Here is a 9,267-nt window from a genome sequence, read left to right on the forward strand (position 1 = left end):
TATATAGTGCCACTAACCAAAGAATTGTGGTTCTATACCTAACAAATTAGGAAATTCCATATGAGAGGGCTGGCATATGAATAAAAAAGGTTTGCGATAATAAAACGGAACTTGCGGAAACAACGGAAAGAAGAGATTTTTGTACCTTCTTTTAAATATCGGGAAAAAACTACCACACTTCCTGTAATACAATTGATTAACTTTATCATTATTATTCATCATCCTCTTTAGATATTTATAAAAATATATTAGCAATACTGAACAAATTTCAATGGTAAATCAATTTCAACGAAGAAGAGCAGGCAGTCAATACATCCATACAATGATGCTTGCAACATTTTAAGTATATGCCTATTATTATTATCATTATGTAATATTATTACTAGAATTGTTAATATGATTAAATATATTACTGGCCTAATTAGTATTGTTAGAATACTTTTTAAATATGATAATATCAATAAAATTAATAATAATACTATTATTATTAGGCCCTATTATCATTATTATTATTATTATTATTATTATTATTATTATTATTATTATTATCATCATTATTTTTTTACTATTATAATCATTACTTTCATTTCCGTATCAATATTATTACTATTATTATTATTATTATTATTATTATTATTATTATTATTATTATTAAAAATAACACGTTCTGATTGCTTAACTGTTATTTTTATAATTATTAATGATAACACGTTCTTATTGGTCAACTGTTATGCTTCATTGACACACTAGAAAGGTCCATGTTGGCTTGTTCAACTTTAAAATATTTGATATTTGGAATTTAAGTGAGAATGTAAATGTGGATGTCGAATCAAAGCCAAATTTAAAATAGACGTAGGCCTAAACTTAACGACACTCCTGCGTTATATGTAATAACATATTATTCTACAACTGAGTATGAACGTTGTTTAAGTTGGTGATTTTTGTCTTGTATTTGCATGTCACTTTTTTATATATATCTCCGCCAAGGAGGCTATGTATGAATCGTCCCTTTCTTTCTCTCTATCTGCAAAAACTAAGGAATGTATTATCATAACATTTTTTTTTGCTATTTCATTGTTCATTTTAAACATTTTTTATGTGAATGTTCACTGTACTGTCTTTTGTTGTGCCTCTTCTTTGGACTACGATTTGTGGAAGTATTTTCGTATAGTTAAGCACCATAGTGACGATAAAAAAGCCTAGGTCACCAAACGCTCTGATATGATATGCCTGAGATATTCTCCTCGGGAGCTCATAGCGGTACGATTTGGATCAGCAAGCATTCTTCTTGACATTCCTCTTGACGTCATCGCTTTCAAGGGGGAGCAGCATAACTTGACTAAACAGCAGGCTTGCAATAAGCGTAGATTTCACAAGAGGGGAGGTAAAAACTTAAGAAGAAAATACCGGTAATTGGTTGTCGCAGATCGATTTTAAGAAGCATTAAAACCAGAGGACAAGTAAGCAATAATCTTGTGACTTTCAGACCAGTAAGTGCACTAATAATAAGATTGCCTTCTCCAAGATCAGTCAGAAATAAAGTGGACGAGTTTGAGGCTGTTCTGAATAAATACCAAGTAGAATTAGCGGTTGTAACTGAGACTGAAACTGAAAACATTGAGCTTATTCCGAAATATCAACATTTCGATAAGATTCGAGTAGGAAAAAAGGTGGAGGTGTTTCTGTATATTCTGCAGACGGGTTAATAATGAACCATACGGAGTGTAATCATAAGGAGTGTAACTATGAATGTCTTTGGAGTTGCATTACCATACCAAATAATAACAGACAGTTTAAACACATATGTTGGTGCAATATACTATCCACCCTTAGCAGCTGGGGCTGACCAACTTGTATCACATGTGATTGAAACAGTCGATAGAATCTGTAGTAAATAATGTTTTTTTTTTATTGCACATTGCTCCTGTGCGCTTAAATTATCAAGTTCCAATTATGATTCTTGGTGATTTCAATGATCTGGATACCAGTGACATTGTAGATAGTCTTGTTTAACTCAAGTTGTAAAATTTCATACCCGTAGGAACTCTACACTTGATAAAATATTTTTGAACTATCCCGAGTTGTATGAAGATATTGTACGCAAAGCTCCCCTCGGACGTAGTGATCACGACTCTGTGTTGATGATACCCATTACCTAATTACCGAGAAATAATCGGGTTGTCCTCAAAATCAAACCATTTAAAGACTCATCGATAAGACAATTTGGCCAATGGATAGTTGGGCAGCAATGGAATAGTATTTTCGACCTAACTGATACTAATAGGAAAACTGAAAAACTAACTGGTACTCTACAAAATGCCTATAATGCCAATTTTCCCACAGAAATTTTGAAAATTAGAAACACTGATCGCCCTTGGCTGACTAAGAGAGTAAGAAAACTCATAGCCCAACGACAAAAAGCATATGCTAAATTTGGTAAATCGAACAAGTGAAAAAACTACGCAACATTGTACAAAAAGCCATCGAGGATGCAAAAAATTCTTACGCCTGTATTCTTAAAACAAACTTTAGTCGAACTTCGAACTAGAACTTCATTTAGTGCTAGTTGCAACTTCAACCTCAATTTGTATTCACAAACAACGTAGTCAAAGTATTAACTACGACTAAATCAAGTCCCAGTTTTAGTTCAACTGAAGACGACTGGCAAGCAACAACTATCAAACTATCCAATAAAAAGAGCTAATTTTAAAAGCAGACGAAATTTTAGAGATCCGGTAATGCGGATGAATATTAAGCTGCCGTCTGTGGTTCAAAAACGTATTTCCTCATAATTCATAATAGATCATCATTCGCTTAATTAATTTTCTATAATAATAACTATATTAGTTTTTAACATATTACGATAGAGAATTTGAACAATCACTGAAAATTTGCTTTCTTTGGAGAACTGTTATACTGTAGTTGAGCCCGAGCGAGAGCGGCGCCATCTTTGTTGTTGTTATGGCGAAGCTACGTGACCGCAGCGCCAGCGGATACGTATACAATCGTTTTTATTCGTTTCACTTTATCGTGAGTTACAGAAAACACGTTTTTAGTGGGGTAAATATTTCAAGTCGGTGATTCAGCCTGACCCTAGGCTGACTAAAAAAATCGGCCTGCGGAGGTATCATTTTAGTCGAGGTTGGCGTCATTTAGTCGAAGTGCTAGTCGAAGTTCGTTTTAAGAATACTAAATGACGTAATTTTGAAGTTTTAGCTCGAACTACGACTAAAGTTCGTTTTTTTAAGAATACCGGGGTTATCATAAAGCAGTGTCTGGCCTTCACAATTCGGATCCTGCCAATTGGCATAAAAATGTTGGAAAACTGTGCAACTTAAAGCAGAAGTCGTCGTTTAGTATACCAGGACTTGGTACGGAAGCAGCTGCTGAAATTATTAATAACCACTTTACTGAGGTTTTTAGTGAACTACCTGCTCTGGACATGACCAACCTACCTGCATATCTTCCAGCTATCCAGACGCCACCTGAATTTTTTTTCCTGGACAAGTTCAGATTTTGTTACAAAACTTGAAACCAAAAAAAAAGGCAGGACACCCAGATGACCTTCCAGCAAGACTACTAAAGGATTTTGCCTTTGAATTAACCAATAGAGTTATTAATACCAAATTTGGCAAGACCTTTTTAAGAAATAGTCAAATAACATGTGGTGTGCCCCAGGGCACCAAATTTGGCCCAATTTTATTTCTATTCCTAATTAATGATGCTAGTCTAAGAAGCTGCAGGAGGTGGAAATATGTGGATGATTTCACTCTAGGTGAAGTTGTCCAAAAACATAATGATTCCCTATTTCAGGAGTCACTTAATGAGTTAGATGATTGGTGCAAAACTAATAACATGTTACCTAAACCCTCAAAATGCCATGTCATGAGAATTGATTTTTTGCATAACGTTCCTGATTTTCAACAGTTCACACTCAATGATACCGTTCTTGAATGTGTTAGCAACATGAAGTTGCTAGGGGTTGTAATTCAGGAAAACATGAAGTGGGATATGCATATCACAGAAATGGTCTCTAAAGCATCTCGTAGGATGTTTGCTCTCTTTGTGATGAAGGGTTCTGGAGCATCAGTGGTTGACCTGATTAGTGTTTTCACTTGTTAGGCTATATAAGACCTATTATACTGGAGTACGCTTGCCCAGTGTGGCATAGTGGAATTACAAAAAAATTAGCAAACAAAATTTAACTGGTCCAAAAGAGGGCACTACGCATAATTCTTGGAAATAATTATATATCTTACAACTTAGCTTTAGAGGAAACAAGATTACTCTCGCTCGCGGCAAGGAGGGAAAGTCTTGTCCTCTCTTTTGGTCAAGAACTTTTGAAATCGCTGTTGCACCGTGACATGCTCCCTCCTTGCCGTAAGCGAAAATTAACCTTAAGATCCAATGGTGGAATTCTTGACGTACTTAAATGTATGACGGAACGATATAAACGGTCTGCCATACCATCGATTGTCAAATTAATCAATGCACAATAATCAAACCAGATGCAGGTTCTAGGTTTTGTTTTATCTTTTTGTTTTGTTTTGTGTTTTTTTTTTTTTTTTTGTCTATTATTATTATTATTATTATTATTATTAATAATAATATTCAGTATATAATAGCAATGCAACAACACTTTAATGATAAATATATGGGTAAATCAATTAAAAGATATTGTAAAGTAATGAAGAAAAAAATTCAATAAAATAATAAGTGTATAGTTAATAAATTAATAGTGGTAATATATATTTTAATAATAAGTGCAAAAATGAAAATGATATTGAACTAATTAATAATTAAGTAGCTTATTTTTTTAAAGTGGTTGTAAATATAAACTTTTTATTCTTTATGAATTTATATATATATACATATTGTAGTCTAGATAATTTATAGGTTAATGATTTGTATCTTTACTATTTTGAATATTTATTAATGATAATGGTGTTTGTAATTTGGTGTTTTTAAATGTATTTGATTTTTTTGTTGTTTGTAATCTTGAATTTTTGTACTACAATAATTTCAGTCTGGTTCTGCTTTTTGTATTTTACCATATACCAGAATAAAATAAAAAAATAAAATAATAATAATGATTATTATTATTATTATTGACTTATATAACACAATTATTGTAAGCTTCACATTATCCTTACCCCTGTAATGGAACACAAACTCAAGCTCCTTGGGGAAGTATTCCATAACGTTGCAGCAGTAGAGATGATTAACTTATAGGAAGAAAATGTCACGTAAATTCGATTTTGTACCCTCAAGCATAAAGGAAAATAATGCAATTGCCCATACACGGCCAGGGTATAAATTGTGCTGTAAATCGCTGGTATGGTGCTTGCCTTACAGTCACATGGCTCTGTGTTTCAAATAACAAGATTTATTTTCATGATTTCACGGTCCCTGCAACCGTTAAACCAAGGTGGTCTTTAATAAAGAGAGGTCTTTAATTAGGAGACCTGTAATAGGTTTTTATTTGATTTTTTTGTTGTTTGTAATCTTGAATTTTTGTACTACAATAATTTCAGTCTGGTTCTGCTTTTTGTATTTTACCTTATACCAGAATAAAATAAAAAAATAAAATAATAATAATGATTATTATTATATTATTGACTTATGTAACACAATTATTGTAAGCTTCACATTATCATTACCCCTGTAATGGAACACAAACTCAAGCTCCTTGGGGGAGTATTCCATAACGTTGCAGCAGTAGAGATGATTAACTTATAGGAAGAAAATGTCACGTAAATTCGATTTTGTACCCTCAAGCATAAAAGAAAATAATGCAATTGCCCATACACGGCCAGGGTTTAAATTGTGCTGTAACTCGCTGGTATGGTGCTTGCCTTACAGTCACAGGGCTCTGTGTTTCAAAAAACAAGATTTATTTTCATGATTTCACGGTTCCTGCAACCGTTAAACCAAGGTGGTCTTTAATAAGAGAGGTCTTTAATTAGGAGACCTGTAATAGGTTTTAATGAATGATAAATAAAGAGAAATAGTGTACATAATCTCTTTGGTTCAGTTTAGTACGGTAGTAAATAATGTGGCGGTGCTCTACTGCGACTACTGCTGCACTGATGTGTATTTTGACAGCACTACAATAATTCCTCTTTGCCGTTTATTATGCGTTAATATGCACAATGGGCACGTTATAAGCGATATCAATGTCTTCAAAGTTTTGTTCTGAAAGACCATGCATTTACATGTATTTTAAAGGAAGAGCGCTTAAAGGAAGAACAGCTTGATGGGTCAGGAAAGAATCAAGGTCAAGAGTTCGAATCGTATGAAACCTCATGATGCTTTACACGACTGACAACAACTGTGCTTCTGTCTAATATAAATTTCTTTCCTTTTTTATTTTTGTTCTCAATCTAAAATGAAATCTGGCTCAAGATAAATTGTTTTTGATAGTAAGTTTAAAGTCATGGGGAAAATTTCCTATATAAACGAAACGGTACTGGGTTTAGTCTAGATCGTGGTTTAGATCGTGCTTCCAACAGGCCACTCCATTCGTAGAAGAAGTCCTTTGATGGAGAATAGTGTAGCTAGGTTTGCCTACTCCTGCTATGTACTGTAGATTGATTAGGAGATTGGATAAAAAAAATACTGATGTACAATGTTTAATAAATTATACATAAATTATATTTCATTATGCATTTGCTACCATTACCTATAATATTTTAGAAAATATCATCTGTAAAAAATTGAAAGTAATTATAATTATAGTCAAGGGTCAACATGGGCCTATGTATGCCTATGTTTGAAATCATTTTTTGTTAAACAGTGCAAAGGATAAAAAGGAAGAGACTCGCAACGGCTTAAAATTACGTACCGAAATTATACAGTAACAAGATAATCTGAGATTACAAACCCTTGCCCCGCTGTCGTGACATATCTTTGTTATCCGCTGTTATATTATGGAGTATAATATTATTGGCTATAATTATGTATCAAGTAAAATGTGGTCCGATCGGTAAAGATGCACGTTTTGTGTGTAAAGATAATCGAACGCATGGGGGTGAGGCAAATTACAGTACCAAAAACTCAAATCTAGTACCGTATTGTTTGTCATGTAAATTCACGTCTAGGCCTACTATTAATGAAACAACATAAATTAGATGAAAAAAAAAACAAAAAAAAACCATAGGATTTATTCTACTAAAACACAATCAGCATTATATTTATACTTTTATACCTGTATCATGAGGCCATGTTATCATGCCCTTAGGCCTAATGAAAGGGAACGATAGCAAGAAAAATATTTTATGACGTATACAGCGATATTTTATAACAATTCTGGCGTCCAGAGGAATAGAATATCAACATTATTATGTCAAAATCATATTTAGTTAGTAAAAAAACAAAAAGATACAACACCATGTTAATTAAACTTAAATACTTGGGATCAAACGTATATTAGCTCGTCTTATTTTTAAAAAAAATAAAGAAACACAAATATAAGAGATATTGAATGTAATGGGAATTAGATTTGCATTTAAAATGAGATTTTCTTGTTATCCTAGGTTTCGATACTTGGAAAATATCAGATTTTGTTTTTAAATGCTTTACATCCAAACGGTTTTGAGATCGTTTTTCATTCTCTTTAAGTAAAATGTAAAAATTATTATGTAGACCTAATTAATTAAAAATTACTTAATAATAATTAATTAATATGTTAAATTTATATCGCGCTTAATGCCAACAAGCCCTCTAAGCGCTTCACATTACTACCCACGGTCACTGGATTAGACGCCTATGGAACATAAACTGTTCCCTAAAGTTGCAGCAGCTACATCAGCGCATTTTGGCATTTAACCCTACCAGGTACCGGGTATTTATACTCCTGGGTGGAGAGAAGCAATGTAGATAAAGTGCCTTGTCCAAGGACACAAGCGAAATGCACAGCCCGTGGATTGAAGCCCGACACCGAGGTTGGGAAACCCGACCGTTCCCACTGCGCCAAACCACTTCTACATCTTATATAAGGATAGATTGACCTGAAGGTATTAAAGATAATTTGTTTGTACCGTAGGTCCTACTATATCAATGCAATGCTTAATATCAAATACCATATTTATTCAAATAAGCAATCCGCTTTGAACAAAGGTCACCTCCAGAGAATAAACGCTCCGGGGTGATTATTTTTTCCTCAAATAAACGCCCCCAAACTAAATGACTGTAAAACAAAACTATGGAAGCAAGATGATTCTCAACACATTAAATTAATATTCTACTCCACTTGGATCACGTAACACATTATGACGGTAATTAATGTGTTGAGATCTACATTTACAGTGAAATTAAGGGGCGTTTACTTGAGTACGTATCCATTTTACACCAACAAAAATAAACGCCTCCCTCGAATAAACGCCCCCTTAAAAACACTTCTCAACAATAAACATCCCGGGGCGTATGTTCGAACAATTACGGTAATTGAACCCAGCATGCTTGCTCCTCTCGAGTTACTCTTTATTTCCAAAAGAGTGAAAACAGTAATTTTGAAAAAAATATATAAGTGAAATTTCACCTAGTTCGGAGTCAATTTTACAAATTTCTTCACTATTTTAAAGATAGAATCCACTATTAGTCCAGTCCAAAATGTAGCAATATCATTAAATATTAAAATGCAGCATTCAATTGGAAATTCACTCATAACAATGACAACAACAGTTAACTAAATATTGTACACATTTTTGAGCTATTACAATAAAAAATGGCTGCTATTTTCCATTATTTTAGCTTTTTAGCATACATATTAATATAATAATAACCGATCTGTACTGTAAGACAAAAACGTGTGATAGAGCTAGTTATATGCAATTGCCATAGGCTATTAATGGTTATTACCATAATATATATGTGATATATATATATATATATATATATACATATATATATGTGTATATATATATATGTATATATATATGTGTAAAATATATATATGTATATATTGAAAGCATACTGAAAAAAACAACAATCAGCAATAGCTTGATATCAGTATATATATATATATATACATATATATATACATACATATATACATATATGTACATATACATACATATATACATATATACATATATACATATACATATTTATATATATATACATATATATATACATATACATATATATAATGTGTGGGTGTGTGTGTGTTAGTATTATGTAACCATATTACATACTGTGATTTACTTATATTTACCTACATCAGTGATTTTATAATATGCTAATGTTCATTATCACTTTCTTCATCAC

This window comes from Anneissia japonica, unplaced genomic scaffold (genome assembly GCF_011630105.1).
Source record: "Anneissia japonica isolate Jap-2015-1 unplaced genomic scaffold, ASM1163010v1 scaffold287936_len456577_cov159, whole genome shotgun sequence".
NCBI classification, from domain to species: Eukaryota; Metazoa; Echinodermata; class Crinoidea; order Comatulida; family Comatulidae; genus Anneissia; species Anneissia japonica.